The 25540-nt window shown below is 41.0% G+C and overlaps 1 protein-coding gene and 1 long non-coding RNA gene across 3 annotated transcripts in view; one reads left to right on the forward strand and one right to left on the reverse strand.

The window, feature by feature from the left end:
- The window catches only part of RERG (RAS like estrogen regulated growth inhibitor), a 138926-nt gene that overhangs the window by 94217 nt on the left and 19169 nt on the right, over positions 1-25540 (reverse strand). The gene's annotated exons all lie outside the window — the stretch shown is intronic.
- On the forward strand, positions 1484-20540 carry LOC120858898. The gene is made up of 2 exons (XR_005719965.1): positions 1484-1570; positions 20426-20540. It is a non-coding gene; the product is annotated as an uncharacterized LOC120858898 (long non-coding RNA).

Raw genomic sequence — 25540 nt, forward strand, 5'->3', positions numbered from 1 at the left:
TGTCTCCTTTGGAGTTATGAAATTAGTAACCTCTCCCTGTAACAGTCCCCTCTAGCATTGGTCTTGGCTGTGATTTAGACATCAAGATTTTGAAAGCTCCCCCAACCTAATTCTAATGTGCCCCCAAAGACTGAGAATCATTTGACAGGGGAAACAAAGATGGGAAGGAACATTCCATAGGGAGCTTGCAGTTCAAATCAGTGAAAATTCACCCTTAGAACCCCTCATTCCCCTGGATCTCCTGGGAAGCCACTACTTTTCACTGGAGGAAAATATTTCATTTACTGTCAAGAAACCTCTTCAAAGCATGTGAAAGCAATGGCATCACTTTTGAGCAATAAGAGGGTATCTTGGGCTTCCTGGGAGGCTGTGGTACAGAATCTGCCTGCCAAGGCAGGAGGCGCAGGTTCAGTCCCTGGGTTGGGAAGATCCCCTGGAGAAGGAAATGGAAACCCACTCCAGTATTCTTGCCTGGGAAATCCCATGAACAGAGGAGCTTGGTGGGCGATATAGTCCATGAGGTCGCAAAAGAGTCGGACATGACTTAGTGACTGAAAAACAACAACAAAAGGTATCTTAGGCAAAAATTCTGAGGTTGGACTCTGGGGAAAATAATGATTTTAAGAGATCTTCCTGTATTATCAAAGTATAGTCCTTGTTACTGCAATTAAGAAATGCTAGTCATGATGATGTGTAAAATAGACAGCTAATGGGAAGTTGATAGCACAGGGAGCTCGGTCTGGTGCTCTGTGACAACCTAGAGGGGTGGGATGGGGTGGGAGATGGGAGGGAGGTTCAAGAGAGAAGAGACATGTGTACACCTATGGCTGATTCATGTTGATGTATGGCAGAAACCAACACAGCACTGTAAAGCAATTATCCTCCAATTAAAAATAAATAAAATTTTTTTCAAAAAGAAATTACTAGCATGATGACAACATTAAGAAGTGAAATTGCTGATTCTCTCTCCTGTGCTGCTTTCATAGCCATCCATGGTGTCTGGATGTTTGCTGAGTCCTTCTTGGCTCAAGATAAAGATTAACCCCCCGTGGGGGGAAAAAAATAAAAAAGCAATGCACAATAAATTCTAATGCTTTAAATCTTCTGGGGAGGAAAAGGTTAAAAGGAAAAGAAAATGGTGAATATCAATCTGATATACTACTTAGAGAATCTGTCTTGGTGTCAAAGAGATGAAGGAGAAGAGAAGAGCATGGAGAAGGAGGAGAGGAAGAGAAGGAAAGGTCAGAGGAGGAGGGGAAGGGAAAGTGCTTGGAGGAGAAGGAGGAAGGGGGAGGAGGGGGAAGGAAAGTGCTTGGAGGAGGAGGAAGGAGGAGGGGAGGGAAAATGGTTGGGGGAGGAGGAAGGAGGAGGAGGAGGAGGAGGAGGGGGAGGGGGGAATGGGAGGAAAGGGGGAAGAGAGAGGGGATGGAGGAGGAGAAAGGGTGGGGAGGAGGGGGATAGGGGAGGAAAGGGATAGAGGAGGAGGGAAGTAAACTGCTTGATTCAGAAGGAGAAGAGGAAGAAATAAAAGAGGAAAGATTTAGAGGCTACTTTTTCACAGCCATATGGGGTAAGTGACAAAGAACAGGCCCTGCTATTAATGAAAATAAGCTGCTAAAGTACAGGACCATGCAGAAAATAACAAAGCATTTAATTATACAGTGACAGTTGCAGCCCTGGGGATTTCCCGGAGATTAATGGAGCAGCTGGGAAGAGTCGATGGCCCTGGGGACAGCCAAAATGATCCCAGTCAATGAATAATACCCAGGAAAAGCCTCTTGTTAACTTCGCTATGAAGCGGAAAATGGAGGAGGACTTGGGTGCTTGGTTTTTGCCTTCTTCTTTCTCTGTTCCTATTTAAAAAATAAAATTAACAAAGGGGACAATTTGGTTTCAATTAAGATTCCTCCAGAGATAATCAGACTGCCTATTTCTTCTCTCACTCTTCAAGTCTCTGAACTAGGGGTAAAACTTGTCCGTTACCCCAGGCTAAACTGGGAGTCATGATCAAGATCATTCTTGAGAAGGTGGGAAGAGGGATGAATAGACATTATGAAAATTGGGATTTCAAGAGGTGGGAGAATCAGAGTTCGAGTTAAGGCATCATGATGAATCCTAAGTAAAAGACACTACTCTTTTTGGAAAGCAAAGCTTACAATGAACCTGAGAGTAAATGTAGTATTTAGCACAACCAAATGCTAAGTATGAATATATTAATGCAAAATTTAAATATCATTTGACTGGAAGTCTGAAAGTTTTTTAGGTTTGGAGTTTTAGCACTATTACTAATTTGCTCACACGTCAACAACCAGATATAACATTGTCAGCTCTTAAGTTTGACAATGTTAGGTACAAACGGGAATTAAGGTAGTACATATATACTGCTTCTTCTTGGTATTTTGCTTATTTTTCTTTTTTTGGCCACACTGCACTACATGTGGGATCTTAGTTGCCTGACCAGAGCTTATGCCCCCTGTATTGGAAGTACAGAGTCTTAATCACTGGATCTCCAGCAAAGTCCCATTTTTAATAGCAAAATGAAATACTCTGAGACCTTGTTTGACATTATACTAGGGGAATTACACTGAAGCAAGACTTTAGGATAATTTTATAAGACTGCATATTGCTATCCTCTACATTATCAGGAAATAAATACCGAAGATACAAGGACCTAGACAATTTCTTCCTGTCAGAGTAAATAAGACTAAAGAATACCAAACTGAATTCTAGAGTTCCAGAGCTAGAAAGGTTCTTAGACAGGCAGTAGTCATAGTTTAAGGATGAGATATGGATATCCAGAGAGATGGATGACTTACTTGCTCAAAGCCACAAGGCTAATTAGTGGCAAAGTCAAGACCATAGCTTATGTCCCCCTCCTTTACCCAATCCAATGTGCAGGTACTGCCAGCAGTGTTTTCTTTTGCTCACATGGCCAGCTTTAATGCCTTCTCAGTGAAGAGATGTTTATCTTTCACGTTCTAACAGAATAGGCTTTCAACAAAGGATAAGAAAGCACAGTCTGCTCAAAGATCCAAGGTTGAGTAACCACTGTTACTTGAAGAAGGTCACAGTGTCTCTATAGCTATATTGAGGAAGTTACAGAGAATTCGAATCTACTAACATTCTTTGATCATCATGCATGAAGAAATGCTCAGAAAGGAGGCAGTACAAGGGAATGGTCTTTGGGATCAATTCTTGTTCTAACGCTAGCTCCTATTCTGAACATGTCATTAATTTTTTTCTGAACTGTGACTTTACCAAGAAATAAGATACCCTTTATATACTTAGTGTGGAGCTAAAAATGAGATACCACCACAATATTGTAAAGTAGTTAGCCTTCAACTAAAATAAATAAATTAATCTAATAAAAATAAAATTTAAAAAATGAGATACCATTTAAACTGTATTTCATACATAATGGGCACACACAATGTGTTCTTATACCAATGTGATACTTAAATTGTATTTAGCATATAATGAATGCTCAATAGCTAGATTTTATTTGCTCTTCCTTCAAATGGCTTTTCTAGCCCAAATTAAAATTGTTAGAGAGAAATAAGGGGGCTTCCCTGGTGGCTCAGACAGTAGAGAATCTGCCTGCAATGCAGGAGACCCAGATTTGATTCCTGGGTTGGAAATAACCCCTGGAGGAGGAAATAGCAATCCACTCTAGTATTCTTGCCTTTCTACCCAAGTTAAAATTCTTAGAGAGAAATAAATGTTCTACTTAATAGAAGGAGGAATTCCTTCCACAGCTCTCTGTTCTCCACTGGCAAGAGTTAAGAGAACACTCTAGCCCCTCACATCCTTTCAGAGTAAAGAGATCAAGGAATTTCTTGACATCAGTCCCTAGAAGAAGCCAAGGTATTTCAGACTGTGCCTCTTCTTGATAAATCAAATAGAACTTCCTGTGATGATGGAGTTGCTCTATATTTGCACTGTGTTACCTGAATTATTAAATAGTCTCCTGACCAGCCTCTCTCTTCCAACCTTTGGTTTCAATCTCTTTTCCCCAACACACATCAATATTGTATACTTGGTGTAGAAATTAGAGTAGTTGTATTAAAACATAAGCTACATCATGTCATCCCTCTGCTTAAAATATTCAAATGGCTTTTTGTGTCATTCCAGTAAGAGTCAAAGTCTTTACAGTGACCCAAAACCAGCATGATTTCATCAGCCTCAAGAATCACTTTGATCTCTTTCTCTTCCTTCTCTCCTCTCCAACTAAACTGGCTTCCTTCTTGATGTCCTTGCTGACATCAGACCTTTGCACTCACTGTTCCCTTTGCCAGGAATGTTCTCTGTTCAGATAACCACATGACTCACTCCCTTATTTTCTTCAAATCTTTGCTTTAATGCAGTCTTACTGAAATCTTCTCTGATCAGTCTATTTAGAATTGCAATCCTCAACACTCTGTTTCTATTCCCATATTTGTATTTTGTTCCCATTACAGCCATCATCATCTGATGTAACACATGTTACAAATATTCATTTTATCTCTGACCCTTTAGAGTGCAAATTCCATTGTTTTTAATAGTCTGTTCATTGCTGTATTCCCAGAACCTCAGACAGGTGGCTGGTATATGCTTCTGCTCCTGCTGAGTCTTTTCAGTCGTGTCCAACTCTGTATGACCCCGTAGATGGCAGCCCACAAGGCTCCCCTGTCCCTGGGATTCTCCAGGCAAGAACACTGGAGTGGGTTGCCATTTCCTTCTCCAACACATGAAAGTGAAAAGTGAAAATGAAGTTGCTCAGTTGTGTCTGACTCTTCTCGACCCCATTGACTGCAGCCTACCAGGCTCCTCTGTCCATGGGATTTTCCAGGCAAGAGTACTGGAGTGGGCTGCCACTTAGCAGATGGTAAGTAAATATTGGTTGAGTAAATGGTTCTATAGCTAGAGTGTTAGGAAGAAAGGGCTTCTGGGAGAGAAATTTACATGACCTTCTCCATAAGTGAGAAGTAGAGAGCAGGACTTCCCTGGTGGTTCAGTGGTTAAGACTTCATCTTCCAACATAAGGGGTACAGATTCAATCCCTGGTTGGGGAGCAAATTTCCCACATGTCTGGCAGCCAAAAACCCAGTACATAAAACAGAAGCAATATTGTAACAAATTCAATAAAGACTTTTTAAAAAATGGTCCACATCAAAAAAATCTTTTAAAAAGGGGGAGAGCTTGGTATGAATAAATTTCATCCTCAATAATTCATGAATAAGACAGAAAGCCACAGTCTCCTAATTATCACCTACTTCAGTCAGGATACAAGCCAGACATTAAGGAATCTGTATGATTTCTTAGACGCTGTACATTTCTAATTATGCTGTTTTCATAATCATCTATCTATTTCCTAATATTAATTTAAAATATTAATTTTCTTTGTAATAGTAAGACAGAGAGGAGTTGGGGCTGCTCTATATAGAGTCCAGCAGAGAGATTAGATTAGGAGATTCAAGAACTGCAAAAATTAAGGCAGATGTTGACAGCCTAAATCCTAAATCCTAAAAACATCTTCCATCAGATGTTTCTGACAGGGCCTATGGTAAGGGATGCAGGACAGCATGCAAGGCAGCTTGAGTCTATGACAGGCCCTCAGAGACTGAACAATGGGAAGACATTTGGGTTGCTCCAAAATCTGGAAGCAAATGTCACTGGTCATGGGTTATGTACACATCAAAGCTCTAGAGTTGTCCAAATGTGGTAAGATGTTCCTTAATTTTTAAGTTAACCCAGGTTCTGGTACTAGAGCCAAAAAGATTTTCTGATTTTTGGAACATTCGGGTTAAGTCGCTGAAAATTTAAGTATGGATAAAAACAAGAAGATCTCTGGTTGAAGATACTGAGAAAACGAACAGAGCTTAAGATAGGAAATACGAAAGAGGGAATAAAGGCATCTGGAAAAGTGCATTCATTTTTTGTGGCTGCTTAAAAAATTGCAACAAACATAGGGGCTCAAAACATCCTAAAGGTATCTCATAGTTTCTTGTCTCACTACACTGCTCAAGGTCTCACCAGCTGCAATTAAGGGGTCAGTTGGTAGAAAGTGAAGAGGAACTAAAAAGCCTCTTGATGAAAGTGAAAGTGGAGAGTGAAAAAGTTGGCTTAAAACTCAATATTCAGAAAATGAAGATCATGGCATCTGGCCCCATCACTTCATGGGAAATAGATGGGAAAACAGTGGAAACAGTGTCAGACTTTATTTTGGGGGGCTCGAAAATCACTGCAGATGGTGACTGCAGCCATGAAATTAAAAGACGCTGACTCCTTAGAAGAAACGTTATGACCAATCTAGACAGCATATTGAAAAGCAGAGACTTTACTTTGCCGACAAAAGTCTGTCTAGTCAAGGCTATGGTTTTTCCAGTGGTCATGTATGGATGTGAGAGTTGGACTGTGAAGAAAGCTGAGTGCCAAAGAATTGATGCTTTTGAACTGTGGTGTTGGAGAAGACTCTTGAGAGTCCCTTGGACTGCAAGGAGATCCAACCAGTCCATTCTGAAGGAGATCAACCCTGGGATTTCTTTGGAAGGAATGATGCTGAAGCTGAAACTCCAATACTTTGGCCACCTCATGCGAAGAGTTGACTCACTGGAAAAGACTCTGATGCTGGGAGGGATTGGGGGCAGGAGGAGAAGGGGACAACAGAGGATGAGATGGCTGGATGGCATCTCTGACTCAATGGATGTGAGTCTGAGTGAACTCCGGGAGTCAGTGATGGACAGGGAGGCCTGGTGTGCTGTGATTCATGGGATCGCAAAGAGCTGGACACAACTGAGTGACTGAACTGAACTGGGGACTGTGGTCTCAAGAAGCTTAACTTGGGAAAGATTCATTTTCAAGTCTTTTCAGGTTGTTGGTAGAATTCAATTTCTCATGGCTGTGGGTTCCTCATTTTGTGCTGGCTGTTGGTGGTGGGGGGCTCTCAACTCATAGAAGTTACCCCATAATTCCTTGCCAGTCAGCCTTGTCAAAATAAAGCGTCTTACATCTTCAAAGCCAGCATCAGGGTCTCTCTCACTCCAGTCTGCTAAGAAAGAGTCTTTTACAATGTAACTTGATCACAGGAAGTGACACCCATTACCTTTGCCATTTTCTGTTGGCTAGAAGCAAGTTACAAGTTCTATCTGAACTCAAAGGGAAAGGGACCTAACTCATTAGGGATCATCTTAGCGTGTGTCTGTCACACTCACACTAGCATCAGCCTAAATCTCCAAATACTCATATTTGAGTCCCAGGCCACTGCCATACAAGATAGCATCAATCTACTTGTAGCCTAAGAAATGATTCCTAGTTTCCAGATGCGGAATTGAACATCTAGAATTGAACGACAGTAAATCCTCTCTCTGCCTCACCATCCTCTTACAGTCTAGCATTGATTTCTGTTGCTTATACCTTCCTGGAACTTCTTAAATCTCTCCACTTTCTCTTTAAAGTTTCCCTGGTGGCTCAGACAGTAAAGAATCTGCCTGCAATGCAGGAGACCTGCCCTCACCATGGTGTCAAGGCCATTGCTTTCCCTTGCTTGGACTGTTGCGGTAGTCTCCTTGATCTCCCTGCCTCCCTAACTCTGTCCCACCCTCCTGTTTAACCTGGTCCTCACAAGGAAGCCAGAGTGTTTTCTAAAATACAAAAGTAATAACAAGTTAGCTATTTCTTTGTTTTTCAAAAGTTCTATGCTTTTTTTTTTTCTTTTGCTCTAATTTTTTTTCAAGAAATTTTTTTTGACATGGACCATTTTTAAAGTCTTTGTTGGATTTGTTACAATATTGCTTCTGTTTTGTGTTTTGGTTTTTGGGCCTTGAGGCATGTGGGATCTTAGCTCCCCAACCAGGGATTGAACCGGCACCCCCTGCACTGGAAGGTGAAGTCTTAACCACTGGACCACCAAGGAAGTCATCTCTTGCTTCTACCTTGATATACTGTTTCTACTGTCTTTTACCCACCCTCCTCAACCCTATATCCCCTCTCCACTCAGCCAGCTTGGCTTGTTTGTACTCACCTTCAGTTTTGTGACTTCTGATTCTCTAAGCCTAAGTTAAGCATTGCTTCTGTGTTTTCATATAGAACCATGTACTTCCTTTATCCTGGCACTTACTGCTTTGTTAGGATCTATCTGGCCAGCTAGCTGCTAAATCTCTGAGTAACTGTTAAAAGAACAAATGCCAAGTATTCTTGAAAGCTGCTATCTTGCCACCATCCTTGATGTCTTCACTCACGTATTTTCCAGTGTTGAAAAATACAAAGTGAGAGCTCAGTTGGTAAAGAATCTGCCTGCAATGCAGGAGATCCCAGTTCAATTCTTGGGTCAGAAAGATCCACTGGAGAAGGGATAGGCTACCTACTCCAGTATTCTTGGTCTTCCCTTGTGACTCAGCTGGTAAAGAACCTGCCAGCAATGAGGGAGACCTGGGTTCGATTTCTGGGTTGGGAAGATCCCCTGAAGAATGGAAAGGCTACCCACTCCTGTATTCTGGCCTGGAGAATTCCATGGACTGTATAGTCCATGGGGTCGCAAAGAGTCGGACACGACTGAGCAACTTTCACTAATCAAAAATCACAGATGCAGTAATTTTTCATTTTGAGGTAAATTGAGACTTACCGAAGAGTTATAAAAATAGAGAACTCCATATACCTTTCACCCACATCCATGTAATGATACTACCTCATGTAACCATGGTGCAATGATCAAAACTAATATATTAATGGTGATACTATACTATTAACCAAACTACAGATTTTATCTGGGTTTTACCAGGTTTTCCAATAACGCCCCTTTCCCCCTCTTCCAGGATACCATCCAGAACGCTATGCGGCATTCTGTACCATGTCTCCTTAGTTTCCCTATTTTCTGTGACAGTTCCTCAGTTCCCTTTTCTCAACTTTCCTGACACGTTGAAAGAGTACTAGCCAGCTGTTTGCAGAATATCCTTCAATGTGGGTTTATCTGGCATTAATCCATGATTAGAGTAGGATTATACATTATTGGAAAGAATGACACTGAGGTGAATAGTACCATTTAGATATGCCCTATACCTAGTGATTATTTAATTGATTAACTTATCTACTTATTTATTTGATTTCCCCTTTAGTGCTTGTTTAAAGTGGTGCTTGTCAAGTTTTTTCACTGTAACATTACTATTTTTTTCTTTTGCAATTAGCAAATGTTTATTTTAGGGGAGACCTCTTGAAACTATGCAGATATCCCCTTTGGGCTTAAACTTTCACCCATGAAATCCACCCAAGGTTGCCTGCAGAAATAATTACAGTGATGTTCTGGTGTTCTATTCCCCTCTTTCAGTTTGTACTTATTCACTGGAATTGTTTTGTAAAGAAGGCTTGCTATTTCTTCCTCTTTTACTTATTTACTTGGTTATTTGTTTCCATCAGTGTGGACTCAAGGATACCCATGTTATCCATTGGGTTATAATCAATACTGTTATTGGATTTATGTTGTTATTTACTTTGTTTGAATTCTTCCAGCTCTGGCCAGTGGGAGCCCTTGCAAGTTGGTAAATATGCCTCTCCCCTCTCTTGTTTCTCAGCACTTCCTCACTTTCTGGTGCCACAAAAGACGCTCACCTTTCATTCACCTGGCTCTGCCTTGGGACCCCTTCTCCAAGGAATTCCAGTTCCTTTCAGTATGGAATTACACCTGTTCCTCTGACACTGTGACAGTCTTACCTGTGCACTCTTTCCCACTTTCCCCACAGTGAGGTCCCCGGTTCTGTTTTCTTCAAAGAAAGACACACTTACCGTGAGTTTTAGAAATTCTGTGGGTCCAGGACACAATAGTGCAGACATGGCAGTACAGTGTAGCAGAAAGAGCACTGAACCTAGAGCTGAGAGATATTTCGAATAATCTGGCATTTTGACTTGGGGTCTGGGTTGGAATGAAAAGATATTGTAAGTAAAGGAAATGATGAATATTATTTCAGGTGAGAAAAATCTACCTGTGAACACTTGGCTATTATTTCACCATTCATTCTCATGTTCTCAACTTTCAGAGGCAGGCAAATGATTCAGTTATTGTTGTTGTTCAGTTGCTAGGTCACGTCCAACTCTTTGTGAGCCCATGGACTGAAGCATGCCAGGCTTCCCTGTCCTTCACTATCTCCCGGAGTTTGCTCAAACTCATGTCCCTTGAGTTGATGATGACATCCAACCATCTCATCCTCTGCCATTCCCTTCTCCTTTTGCTTTCAGTCTTTCCCAGGATCAAGGTCTTTTCCAATGAGTCCACTCTTCGAGTCAGGTGACCAAAGTATTGGAGCTTCAGCTTCAACATCAGTTCTTCCTATGAATATTAAGGGTTGATTTCTTTAGGATTGACTGGTTTGATCTCCCTGCAGTCCAAGGGACTCTCAAGAGTCTTCTTCAGCACTACAATTCGAAAGCATGAATTCTTCAGCACTCAGCCTTCTTTATGGTCCAACTCTTACATCCATACATGACTATTGGAAAAACCACAGCTTTGACTATATGAACCTTTGTTGGCAAAGTGATATCTCTGCTTTTTAGTACTCTGTCTGGGTTTGTCATAGCTTTCCTTCCAAGGAGCAAGTGTCTTTAAATTTCATATTATTTTTATACTATAAAATGGCGTGAATGGGGAAAAGAGTGCCTTGCTTCTTTTTCTTCTCGCCTTTCCCACCCTTCTTTCAAGAGAATCTGAATCTGAGATTTTCTATTTGCCAGCAGGAAAAAAAAAGGTAAGTACCTTTACAAGAACAATCAAAACAATGACTCACAAACTCAGGGCAGGGATTTAAGATTATTTCCCTGGTTTGAGAACTTCGGGGATTATGTTATATTATTTGCTGAAGGATGAAAAAGAAACCGTGTGGAGCTGGATAGCCACGCTTGCCTGACATGCATTTACAGGATCCAGGCTGGACTCTAGACAACAAACCCTGACTTCCTTCAGCAACACATTCCAGGCCTGCTGTGCAGGGAGCAAAGGCAGAAGGTATTCCAGGAGGATCGTAAATGATCCTTCCCAGGTCCCTAGAAACGGATCTCTTTAAACACCCTTTTCCTATCCCCTCTCACATATGGTCTGCTGCTCCTCAGCTCTCCACACTCTCCTTCCAGAACCTATGCTTTTGACAACAGGCTTTATTAGACTGAATGTTTTTAATTAAGAGAGAAAAAAAGAAGTTTTCTGATCTCCTGGAAAAAATAAAACTGGTGTTCAAGTGAAATCTGTACGAGGAATGCTTTACTCTTTTATTGACATTTCATTAGCTCAGACTCACGCACCGTATATACACTCGTGGTGTCGTTTAAAAGCCTGGATCTCATCTTTTCCAGGCATGCTTCGCATGATGTCCAGTTGGCAGTTACCAAGAAAGAAGTCCTCATTTGCTTTATTGGCCAGAGCAATGCTGCTGACAACAGCAGGATCTTTTGCTATGTCAATTTTTCAACTTCTGGTTGCTGCAGGATACTGGGTTGATGGTCTGACCACTGAGAACTTGATGAAATCCACAGAAAAAATCATACCATTGATGTTATGCTCTCCAACCATGATTTTCATGCATGAATGCATGCATGCATGCTCAGCCATGTCCAGTTCTTTGTAGCCCACCAGGCTCCTCTGTCCATGGGATTCTCCAGGCAAGAATACTGGAGTGGGCTGCCATTTACTGCTCCAGGGAATCTTCCCGACCCAGGGATCAAACCCAAGTCTCTGGCATTTCCTGCATGGGCAGGCAGATTCTTTCCCCCTGAGCCACCTAGGAAGCCCATGATTTCCATAACCAACTCAAAATGCACTATTTCAGCAAAACCAATTTCCAGTTGCCAGATTGTATGCAGTAACTTATGTCAAGGAGTCATCCCTTTACATCCACCAGAAATGGAGTTTGGGGGATTGCTTTGGTTTTTGAAATATCCTATCTATATTATCTTCCATAATACATTGCATGGAAAAGTTTAATGCATCAACCAGAAAGCTAGAGAGCTTCTCAAATGAATGCTTGCAAAGTGGGTTGGGTCTAGCCCTTCTGAACATCATTAGAGTCATGGCTAATGAACAAACAAGTGTTGAAATGGAAAGATTCTAATTAGCCACCTGGAGATGGTGGCAGAATTGAGATTCCCATACTGCCTTCAGGAATAAGGTCCTACTTTGGGTAAGGTCCTATACAGCTGAGAATGAATCTAAAGTGGCAGAAAGGGAATGAGGTGTCAATGCTATAGGACCATCTCACCACACGGCTTCTCACCTCACACACAAAGGGTGCTGCCCTGAATGCCAAGCGTGCCTAATTAGGAAATGAACAATTGGATCAACAGAGGTCATTGTTAATCTCTCAGTAGTTTCTGCCCACTCATTTTTTTTTTCTTGCTAAGTAGGTGGCCTTCACTCTGCCTTGTGAATGATTGTACATCCTGATTCTGTAGCCATCCATGGAAAAATCTCCATTTACCTTGTTAATGCACAGAAAGAAAACTTGGCTGTGGGTTGTTAATTTGTTTTCTCTTGTTGGTTTAGTTAATTATCCACATCCATCAGCATTTATTTGTCTCAAATTGAACTGAGGTCAAAAGAAAATCAGTTCAGGAAGGTGGGAGGAAACAAACATGGATTACCACAGGGCACCACACTGAGGGAAGCAGATACCCGGAAATTATATCACTGATAATGGATACACTGCTCATATGTCATCCTCCTGTCCAGAAGGCTCACAGCTTCTGTTCTGTCCCATGCTCCTGTCCCCTGATCATGGCGTAAATTGGACAACAGAAGGCGAAGAGCCTCTCAGTCAGATGATTTTAGATTTTGCATATCGTGAGACACATTACAGGCTGAAACAGACAAGCATGTGGATGGGATATAGCCATATCCACCCATGAAACTCAGTGGGCTGCAAACATGCCCCATGAAAGCTGAGTGTATGAGCTCTAATCACCTGAAGAATACGATCCCATCACTTCCTAACTAGGACATTTAAAAATCCCAAGAAAGAGGTTGCTACTCCTTCACAAGTTTGCAAAAGTGAGACCTCTCTAGTCAATGATTTGGTGAACAGGAATCATCTTGAGTCGAATGAGAAAGCAGCCCAGGAGGAAAGATGCTGTGAGAAGGAGCATACCACCTTTCCCAATAAAAGGGTGTGGAGGCAGAGCTTTTATTTATTTACAAGAAAAAAAGAACATTTTGTTCTGCCCAGGCAGAGCTTTTCTGATGGAAGAGACGACCCTGTCTTCTCGGAAAGAGATAATTAACATTATCAGCTTGTTACAAGGTTGGCAGAAACATGCAAGAAAAATGACACCTTGTCTGCATCATCATTTTCCCCTGAACAAGGATTTCTCAAACAGATGCAACCCCATCCTTGGGCTTCATATTAAAGTGAAGCCATGCTCAAGTTCAAAGCCCTGGCAGAAAGGTCAATCAGATCTCTTCTGCTACAGAGGCTGTGAATCTTACACAAAAATATATACTAAGAATCAACTCAAGTAAACACATTTGAAGGGAAAGCTATCTGATATCTTGTGAGCTCTTGGTTTAAAGTGAAAGCAAAACCCACCTCTCTGGGCTGAGAAATGGTTTTGAAAGACCTTTAGAAGTGGTGATTCACCAATTACTGTCAGTAATTCATTCGGAGAAAGGTATTTTATATATAACAATACTGCAGAGGAGAGATTATTCTTCAGCATTCATAGCACAGTTTATATTTTAGAAATACTGCGTAATCTTTAATTGCTGCCACTGAAACAGAACAGTCCTAGGTGAGAAGAGAAATATGAAAGGTCAGGAATTGTATAACAACCATACCTCCTCGAGGGATCACAAACCTCCTGGACCACAGACCAACCATGTCAGTTTCATATACAATAACAATCGCTCACATTGGCAGAGTACTTATTCATTGTCAGCCGCTGTTCTAAGTATGTTCATGGATTCTTCCACTTAGTACTTACAGTGACAACTGAAGCAGTCATTTACTCTCCAAATATTTATTTAGCACCTACAAAGTGTCAAGACTTCCCAGGTGGTTCAGTGGTAAAGAATCCTCTGGGTCGGGAAGATCCCCTGGGAGGAGAAAATGGCAACCCACTCCAGTATTCTTGCCTGGAAAATCCCATGGACAGAGAAGCCTGGTCAGTTACAGTCCAGGGGGTGGGAGAGAGTTGGACATGCCTTAGTGACTAAACAACAACAACAATGTGTCAAACCTAGTCTGGGAGCTGGGGCTACTGTGCAGATCAACACACACACAAAGGCCTGCATTCTGTAACTTAGCATAGCCAGGATTTGAATCCAAAGAGCCTGGCCCCTGGGCTGTAAAATCATCATAGTTATTAGCAGATGTCGCAAAATGAAGCATCTTTTGGGGACCAATGAGAATCTCCTAGATTGCAAACAGTTAAATGTGAAGCAACTGGGAGAGATGTATGTTCTGTGACCAGTGTGGCTGGATTACTGAGACTGAGCTCATCTCCATGGAAATAGTTGGAGCAGGGCCTGAAACTGAAGAGAGCTGGTGTTTGGAGTCAGCAACTTGGGTTCAAGTCCTGGCTCTGCCATTTATACCATGGATGCTTAGGGGCAAGTTGTTAAACCTCTCTGAGTATCATCTGGAAGACAGAAATTATAACAAGACCTGCATTTCCTGTGTTGTGGCAAGCTATTAAATGAGATAAGAGAAATAAAATACTGGGTAAAATGCCTGGAATTATAGAAAGTAAACTATTCTGGGACTTCCCTGGTGGTCCAGCAGTTAAGACTCTGAGCTTCCACTGCAGGGGGCACAGGTATGGTTCCTGGTTGGGGAACTAAGATCCCATATACCTCTGAATGCAGAAAAAAGTTTGTGTGTTTTTTTTTTTAAGTAAACTATTCTTCTTTGTTGTTTAGATGTCCGCAAACCCAGGCAAGAGAATATGAGAAACTGAAAGAAGGCATCTTGGATGTCAGCCCTGCACTGGATAAATGCCTGACAGCACAGACTGAGGGGAGTGGAGGTCTCCGGCCCATCTGTCTTCAGTGTGCGTGTGCATGGATGTAGGCAATAGAGAGAGAAAGAAGGCACATAGTCCTGCATTACCCAGGGGCACTGAAAGGGAGTTCCTGTGTCAAGGAGCCTGAGTCCTTCATCCCCTATCATCAGCTCTTTAGATCTCTGTCTTCAACATGACCTGATCACCCAGGGCCCATTGAAAGCAGAGATGCTTGAAGTTCACTTATCACTTTGTCCATGAGGCTGTCTCTTGGTCTGGCTGCTCTACCCCTGGGGCCTTGGTCCTCTTTCATTTACAACCCCTGTACCTAACTTTCTTTGGTTTCTATCTTCCTGTCCTCTCTCTGTGGGGATGCTTCCACTGGTCAGTCTATATGGTCTGACCTGTTAGTAGCCTCCTCTCTGTGCAGTACTCACAGGCAACCCCCTTCTTTACCAAGAAAGATGCAAGACTCAAGTCCTCTCAGGTCATGCCTCACTCAAGTGATCACTCAAGGCAATTCCCTAAACTTGGAAACTAACCAGCTAAGATTCTTCAGGATATTGGTCATCCCCATCCACTTGGTCACCTTCAAGTCTGATTTGGGATTCATTCGTGAGTTTTCAACAGGCTTCCCTGGTGACTCAGATGTAAAGAATCCGCCTACAGTGCAGGAGACCTGGGTTGGATCCCTGGGCTGGGAAAGATCCCCTGGAGAAGGGAATGCCTACCCACTCTAGTATTCTTGCCTGGAGAATTTCATGGACAGAAGAGCCTGGTGGGCTATAGTCCACAGGGTCACCTCCCAGAGTCTATCCATAAATCTTGGCTAAAGTTCACCTTCTTCTACCCTCAAAGCCAGCTGCATTACATATCTGTGTCCATTTCTTCTTATTCATATTTCCTCTTAACCTTGGCTTCTGACCTCTGCCTGGAAAGGTTCTTCAATGTCAGAGAGTCATGTGACTCCCTACTAAGCTGGGCACACCTGAATAATCTAGGAAAAACTCCCCAATTAAGGTTCATAACTCCAACCACACCTGTAAAGACCCTCTTGCCCTGTAAGGTAACATATTCACAGATTCTGGAGATTAGGACATCTTTGGACATCTTTGTAAAGATGTACAGATTTGTACATCTTTGGGGTCATTATTCCATCCACTGCATTCCTCTCTCTGGCCCCTAAAGGGAATTCTTTGTGCAAATATATTCATGTCACCCTAAGATCCTCAATATTTTCAATGCATTCTAGTGTCTACTCAAAGTCCAAAAATCCCAAATCAAAAGTCTGGAATCTTATTATCTATTTCAGATAAACCAGGATGGCTGAGGCTCTAGGTGGCAACATAAGGCAACATAAGATTCCAATGTGAGTGTTTTGAAATAACTCAATTGCTGTCTCTATAGTTTACACGTTTTGTCAAGGTTTCCACTTGGTGATGAAACTGTATTTGGAAGTGTTTTTGTATTTAAAGTGGTTTTTTTTTTTTTTATCTTGCATGTCCCACCATGCCCACTGTAGGCCATTATTATCTTCCCATTCTGACTACAACTCTCTGCTCCCAGGATAGAGCTAGTTACATGTTTTCTTCTGATATTCCTGTATTCTAGGTTCGTGCTTGCCACATACGGAGGGAAATGCTAAATATGAGACTAAGTAGAGACTAAATATTAAACCCACTAGTATCTTAAAATTTTTCATGGGTTTAAAATGTATAAAATACAGCCATTCATAATTGGTTGAGGTTCAGATTTTCTGAACTAGCACTCTTTGCTAACACAGACACACACACATATAGACACACACAGTCACATACACACACTCATCAGATAACAGTGGAGATTTGAAAATTATCTAATTTGGTCTAATGACTAGTCCAGTATCTTAAAAATGTGGAACTTGAAGAATTCAGTTTTGTTTCTAACTTTATCAATACATCTTTATAGAAACAGCATTCCAAGATTAAAATGAACTGGATATTTCCTGGCAAATTCTTTTTGCTTGCATGTGTCTCTCAATAAAATGAAATCCTTTCACTCCAGTAAAATCACTCTACAGTAATTTTTGAGCCATTCAAACTAGAACACATTAGAAATAAAACCTATAACAGTGTGAATGCTATTGGCACTGGGCACAAGGTGTGTTAGACTTGACTGAGCAGACAGACAGAGGTATTTGGGAGATTATAATGCACATACTGGGGGCTTCCCTGGTGGCTCAGTGGTAAAAGAATCCTCCTGCCAGTGCAGGAGATGAGGGTTTGATCCCTGGTCCAGGAAGGTCCCTAGAGAAGGAAAGGGCAACTCACTCCAGTATTCTTGCCTGGGAAATCCCATGGACAGAGGAGCCTGGAGGGCTATAGTCCATGGGGTCATAAAAGAGTCAGACATGACATAGCAACTGAACAACAACAATGAATAAACCAGAGGTGACCAAGTTAAATAAAAGTGTCAATAACTAACTATGGAAAAGCTACACTGCATAAATAAAAGATAATACCCCCCCTCAAAATCTTGTTTCATTACACCTTAAATAAAATACAATTAACAAAAGCTCATATTTCCTCGTGATGGTTGGTTGAGAAATTTCTGAATTCATATGGAACAAATCTCCTTTTCACTGAATCTGAAAAAAATGACTTAAGAAAATTGTATGTAAAGTTTCCACTTTGCTATCAGGGCTATTTATAGCAATTATTCACCCAAAACACCACCACCATAACATAATTTTGAATAATGAATTACAGAATCAAAAACAATCATCAACAATGATGACAGTGGTCCCTTTGCCTTTATAAGTATCCTAGTCTTCAATATTTATTGACCTATAAGTCTCCAACAAGAATTAATTATGAATTATTCATAGCAGATAAAAGATCTCCAGTTATCTGATGGGATCCAGTCCTACCCAATCTGCCCTCATAAAATGTTTGAAGGCTTCTGGCATTTTGCCCTGTGTAGGAGCCCGAGTCTTTCAGCTATTTCGTTCACAAGAACATCTTGTATTTCAGTGGAGGAAAAAAACACCCTCCTATTGTGATAAATAATGAAGAAACTCTGCAATCCAATATTTTTAACACATCCCATCATTTAAAAATTTTGACTTGACTATCTATTTTCCTTAATGTTGACATCCCAGGACTTGCACATTTTAAAATAGCTTCTGAGTTTTGCTTTTGGTGCCCTTCCAGGTCAAATTATTAATGTATCCTCCCTTCCCACTGAGGATATTTAACACACTTCACATTTTTCACATATTCAATGTTAAGCTCTCTCATCGTTCTTTACAACTTCCACTCTCCTCCAGTAACACCTTCTTTATATATAGTTGCGTCTCCAAGTCCAATAAGATGTTTTAGCATGAAATCATAGGCAGAATTTGGAATCGAAATATTATTTTAAAAACTGAGGTGAAGAAAACTGTAATATAAAGCTAGAATATCTCTTGGTAGTTTAATCACAGTTTCCTCTGTCCTGATTCTTTATTTTTCCTTAGTAATGGTTCCAGTGAAGTGAAGCACTTTTCTTTTTTCTTTAAGAAATGTATTCATTTTCTTTTTTTAAATTATTTTATTAACTTTTAAATTTTTGGCCACACCCTGTGGCATTTGGGACCTTAGGTCCCTAACCAGGAATTGAACCCATGTCCCCCACATTGGAAACTGGAGTCCTAATCACTGGCCACCAGAGAAGTACCCTAAAGTACTTTTCATGCATGTATGCATGTGCGATCACTCAGTCATGTCCCACTCATTGCAGCCCCGTGGACTGTAGCCCGCCAGGCTCCTCTGTCCCTGGGATTTTCCAAGTAAGAATACTGGAGTTGGCTGCCACTTCCTCCTTCTGGGGATCTTCCTGACCCAGGGATCCAACCCGCATCTCCTGTGGCTTCTGCACTGGCAGGCAGATTCTTTACCAGTGAGCCACCTGGGAAGCCCAGAGTACTTTTTATAGATACTGATTAATCTAAATGAAAGTTCCCAAGTAACAGGGAAGAGAAGACAAGAGAAGGAGAAAGGAAGAAGGCATTCTCTGAGCATGTACAACTCTGGCCTGGCATTTTGTTAGACATTTTTCAAGTACTAAGGGTAACAGCACAGACACAGGAGGCAAACTGCCTGGGTTTGAATCCTGTCTGCTGGAGTTCTGTCTCTACCTGTAAGACCCTGGGCAACTTATTTATATCCTCCTCAATCTCCTCATCTGTTAAGAAGGGATAATAATAGGGCCAGTTCATAGAAGAGTGGTGATGGTTATATGAACTCATATGTGTCAAGTCCTCCAACAGTGGTTGGCTTATAGTCAATGCTATAAGCATTAGCTAATTATTATGATTGCTGGTTATCATCAGATTTCACATGGGTTTGGTGCACAACTGCCCTAATAGAAGATGCTTATTATCCTCTGCATTTTACTGAAGACAAAACTGAAGTGCACCAACATGAAGCAAGCTGACCACACACACAGTTAACATATGGCCTGTCAGGCTCCAAACCTGTGTTCTTGCCACTGAAGGGAAATGAGGGCTGAAGAGCTGGCACTGGGGAGCTTTAAAAGGGCCTTTCCTGCAACTAAATCAGCAGGATTCCCAAAGCTCTTCACTCTCCTTAACCATTATCCAGTTCCTATCCCATTCGTTTATCACTTGGTTATCCATTTTCCCCTCCTAACTCCAATATTAATGACATATGTGAATTGGTATGAAGAAAACATCATAATTTTGAAAGATAAGAAATGAGAGAGAATCATAAAAACCCCAATGAATGTACAGTATTTCAGTCTCAATGCCTCCCTCAAAACCTCCCCAAGTATCTCCCACTGATTTTTCTCTCTCTTCTTAATCCCTTTAGCACATGTGGCCTGAACTCAACTGCTAGAATGCCATCTTATGTACAATTTAGGACACTAACTTGCACAGATCTCAACAAATATAATTTCTGATAGTAAACAGCTTATCGAATTTCACCTTTTAAAAACTCATGATGAGATCTGAGTAAACCCCTTCCAGCCAAGGATGGACAAATTTGAACCTCAACAAGAATGACTACAGTAAAATAAAATACATGACAAACAGCAAAAACCACAGGAGAATGAAGATATCACTTTTTGAGAAAGAAAAGGAAACAACTTATTATTCTGACAGCTGATAATAGAGAGTAAGAAGTAAGCAATTTTTTTCTATCTTTTCTGTATATACTGAACTTTATAGTAGCAGAGTAGTTGTTAAGAGGAAGTTTCTCTCTGTAAAAAATACCACAACTAGTAAGTAAAAATAGATATGGACCTCTTCCATTATCAGAGAAATTTCTATTGGAAAGTGCTGTTCTAGAAAGCATAACTCTAGACCATGAATGTCAATTTCTGCCAGACACTGATTGACAGAGGTACATAATAGCACCTTGCAAAACAGACAAATAAAAAAAAAATGAATAAAGTGAATCCTCTGGATCTAACTACCAATTTCCTGTGTTTACAGAAAATATAGGAGAAAGAGGACTGTTACACAATATTATGAGGATCCAGTCAGCAAAGTCCAAAGATTGTGGATCACCGACCAGAACAAATGATGCACTTTCCTTAACAAAAATAAACCTCAAAAATTGATGGAGAAGGAAACTTAAATCTCATAATTTTTTTATGAAATGAAAGAAACATATCAAACAAAATTACAATCCACAGCCCTTATTAAAAGCCTGTTTCAAACAAACTATAAAATAAATTACACATTTTAAAACAGTTGAAGTCTCTCCTTCTGTATTGCTCTCCCATTGTCTTTTCAAATGGACCCTGAGACTGAATGGTGTCAAAAGTCAATCATTCTAAGAGTTGCAGCTTAGTTGTATCCATACTATACAACTGATACCCTGCCCATGTCAGTTTCCTGGTTTTGATAATGGTTATGTGAGGTGTAATCATTGTGGGGAAGCTAGGTGAAAGGTATACAAGTACTCTCTGTCCGTTTCTGCAACTCTGACAATTTTCTAAAAATATTTCGAGACGTAAATTGATGAGATGGTTGGATGGTCTCACCGACTCAATGGTCATGGGTTTGGATGGACTCCAGGAGTTGGTGATGGACAGGGAAGCCTGGCGTGCTGCGGTTCATGGGGTCACAGAGAGTCAGACACAACTGAGTGACTGAAATGAACTGAAATTTGTCAAAATCCATCAATGGACTAAAAACCATCACCAGGTTCAACAAAACATTAAGGTCCTTGAAGACAAGGACAATCATAGAGTTCTCTGGACTTCTCCCACAAACACTGGCATTTTATTGGGAATATGATGGGAAGGTGGAGAGGGTGGAAGAATTGGGAACATAGAAGAAATTTCACAAATCTTTGTAAACTGTTAAATGGGAGACATTAAGAAATCATGGGTTAAATTTTGGGACTCAAGTACTTAAATGTATGGTTACTGTCCTCCTGATTTCACCTCTTTTTGGAACACTGCTAGAAAAATAAATTCAAGATATAAAACATTTGAGTGGAAAAATAGTCCCAGGCATTGGAACAGACAACCATTACTCACACTACCAAGTGTGGCTGAGTCTTCCTTTAAAACATCTAACTCAACACATGTTGCCAAATGACTAGGAAGCTGGCTCAGTTATTAGGTTCTGTTGTAATTTATGAGATTCTTAATGCAAAAAGAAGTCAAATGCTTTTCAGACAGATACACAGTCCCAACTTTTTATTCTAACTTTTAAATTTTTGGCTTCACCTCTTAAATGACTACCCAATGGCATAAAACAAAAGAGGACTTTTGAAAAATATTTTTTAAAAAAACAGGAAATGCATCATTGAGAAAAAGATGTTATCTTTCAATCCAAAACAGTGGAAATTCATGAACTTTTCTCAATATTGCAATTCTGTCTGTACAACCATTGCATACGTTTTATAAATGCCACTGTCAGCAAATGATTGAAAATTATTTTTTCCAAATGTTGGAGAAAGAATAACTATTGTATATTAATTAAAGCTAATCTATAGTAGTGGGCTATCTCTAGTTGCAGTGCATGGGCTTCTCTTGTGGAGCACAGGCTCTAGAGCATACAGGCTTAGTAGTTGTGGCATGCTGACTTTCTCTAGTTGTGGCTCACAGGCTTAGTTGCCCTGTGGCAGGTGGGATCTTGGTTCCCCAACCAGGGATTGAACCCACATCCCTTTCATTGGAAGGCAGATTCTTAACCACTGGACCACTAGGGAAGTCCTTAGCATGGTTTAATAAACTCAGGCTTATCGGTTTCAATTCCTATATGGTCTATTTAGCTTTTCTCAGTATAATATTTGGTACCATGGTCTTAGACCATATTTAATTCCCAGACTCTAGTAGTATAGCCCAACCTACCCCTGAGGTGGTGGTGGTTTAGTTGCTAAGTTGTATCCAACTCTTTTACCCTATGCAGCCCGCCAGGCTCCTCTGTCCATGGGATTTCCCAGGCAAAAATACTGGAGTGGGTTGTCATTTCCTTCTCCAGGGGAATTTTCCCGATCCAGGGATCAAATCTGGGTCTCCTGCATTGCAGGCAGATTCTTTTATCAACTGGGTTACCAGGGAAGCCTTAACATACCCTTACTATTGCCAAATAGCTCAAGGTATCATCTTAAAAACAAAGCTCAGTATGTCACAGTTTTTGAGGCTTACACTGTTTTATGTTTTAAATCTTATCTTGCTATGCAGCGAATAAAATGTCTACTCTTAAGAAACTACAGAAAAGTCTCACATTTGCTCTGCCCCAGTGGAGTATTTTTGGCTCACCTAGTCTGCTCCCACTAGAATATTAGCTTCATGAGGGCAGAAAGATTGTTCTATTTACCTTTGTATCATCGGTTACTCATGACATTCCTGACACTCAATGTTTATTACGTGCAGCTCACAAAAAGCTGCCAGTGCAGTTCAGTCGCTCAGTCGTGTCCGACTCTTTGCGACCCCATAAATCGCAGCACACCAGGGCTCCCTGTCCATCACCATCTCCCGGAGTTCACTCAGACTCACGTCCATCGAGTCAGTGATGCCATCCAGCCATCTCATCCTCTGTCGTCCCCTTCTCCTCCTGCCCCCAATCCCTCCCAGCATCAGAGTCTTTTCCAATGAGTCAACTCTTCACATGAGGGGGCCAAAGTACTGGAGTTTCAGCTTTAGCATCATTCCTTCCAAAGAAATCCCAGGGTTGATCTCCTTCAGAATGGACTGGTTGGATCTCCTTGTAGTCCAAGGGACTCTCAAGAGTCTTCTCCAACACCACAGTTCAAAAGCATCAATTCTTCAGTGCTCGGCTTTCTTCACAGTCCAACTCTCACATCCATACATGACCACAGGAAAAACCATAGCCTTGACTAATCAGACCTTAGTCGGCAAAGTAATGTCTCTGCTTTTGAATATACTGTCTAGGTTGGTCATAACTTTTCTTCCAAGGAGTAAGCATCTTTTAATTTCATGGCTGCAGTCACCATCTGCAGTGATTTTGGAGCCCCCCAAAATAAAGTCTGACACTGTTTCCACTGTTTCCCCATCTATTTCCCATGAAGTGATGGGACCAGATGCCATGATCTTCATTTTCTGAATGTTGAGCTTTAAGCCAACTTTTCCGCTCTCCTCTTTCACGTTCTGAAAACACCTATTTCAAATGGAAACTGAACACTCGGCAAACTTAAACAATGGTTCGCAAAAATGCGATCCTCAGACTAGCAGCACCAGCATCCTCTTGGAATTTGTTAGCAATACAAATGCTTGTGCCTACTGAATCAGAACCTCAGGGAGGGAGACCTGAATCCTATATTTTAACAAGTCTTGCATGTGATTCTAGCCACCTCCCAGGTGGCTCAATGACAAAGAATCTGCCTGCCAATGCAGGAGACACTGGTTCCATCTCTGGGTCGGGAAGATCCCCTGGAAGAGGAAATGGGAACCCACTCCAGTATTCCTGCCTGGAGAATCCCGTGGACAAAAGAGCCTGATAGGCTATAATCCATGGGGTCACAAAGAGTCAGATATACCTGAACGTGCATGCACGCACACATACGCACACACACACATACACACACACGCACACACACTCCTTAGCTTATTCTGAGGCAGATTGACGTTTGTTATCTCTACCCTTATAATCCAATGGAGAAAACTCTTTCCCAAAGAAATCTCTGATTTGCATCACATAAGTGAAAGAAGAGAGTGAAAAAGTTGGCATAAAGCTCAACATTCAGAAAACTAAGATCATGGCATTTGGTCCCATCACTTCATGGCAAATAGATGGGGAAACAGTGGCTGACTTTATTTTTTGGGCTCCAAAATCACTGCAGATGGTGATTGCAGCCATGAAATTAAAAGATGCTTACTCCTTGGAAGGAAAGTTATGACCAAACTAGACAGCATATTAAAAAGCAGAGACATTACTTTGTCAATAAAGGGCCATCAAGTCAAGGCTATGTTTTTTCCAGTAGTCATGTGTGGATGTGAGAGTTGGACTATAAAGAAAGCTGAAAGTCTAAGAATTGATGCTTTTGAACTGTGGTATTGGAAAAGACTCTTGAGAGTCCCTTGGACTGCAAAGAGACCCAACCAGTCCATCCTAAAGGAGATCAGTCCTGGGTGTTCATTGGAAGGACTGATGTTGAAGCTGAAACTCCAATATTTTGGCCACCTGATGGGAAGAGCTGATTCATTTGAAAAGACCCTGATGCTGGGAAAGATTGAGGGCAGAAGGAGAAGGGGACAACAGAGGATGAGATGGTTGGATGGCATCACTGACTCAATGGACATGGGTTTGGGTAGACTCCAGCAGTGGGTGATGGACAGGGAGGCCTGGCGTGCTGTGGTTCATAGGGTCGCAAAGAATTGGACATGACTGAGCAACTGAACTGAACTGAACTGAAGCCCAATTATTTTGGTACAGAACATACATACATATCCTGGAGCATGACTAGAAAATGACTTTCTGTATGGAATAGATATTTGGACCAATAAGAGTGTATCACTGTTATGCCCTTTATATAACAAGATGACTTGAATCTTAAGACAAGAATGTGAGAGACAAAAAATGTTAAATAAAATGGCAAACAAGGGATTATAACTGCAAAGCTTTCTCCCAGACAACCTATTTTATGGCACATCTAAACAGAACTTAGTTAATGAACATAGAAGTAATGTGATATGGTGTTAATGTCCTCACACCAAGAGCCAAAGAGCTTTGTTTTTCTTTACTAGCTGAAAATAATCCAAAAAAACTCACTAGGATCCTTCATCATTTCGATGAGCTAAATAATACCAAAGTGGAAAATTCTACAATTCAATAAGAGCATTCAGGGCCTAAAATGTTCCAAAACCAACATATTTCCAGATGACAGAAAGGAGTGAAGGATGATACACATGCTGGATCCAAAAGGCTCCTGACATGCTGGAAGAATGAATTAAATTTAACAAAACAGTATTTAAAGGGACAAAATTAACTTCTATTCCTGAATGAAATATACATACCCTCAGGTATAGGCTTGGGAAGACTTGACTCAGCAACAGCATATATATACACACACACACACACATATATATATATATACACACATATATATAGCAATATATATATAAAAGAACA

This window comes from Oryx dammah, unplaced genomic scaffold, assembly GCF_014754425.2.
Source record: "Oryx dammah isolate SB20612 unplaced genomic scaffold, SCBI_Odam_1.1 HiC_scaffold_29, whole genome shotgun sequence".
Taxonomy (NCBI): domain Eukaryota; kingdom Metazoa; phylum Chordata; class Mammalia; order Artiodactyla; family Bovidae; genus Oryx; species Oryx dammah.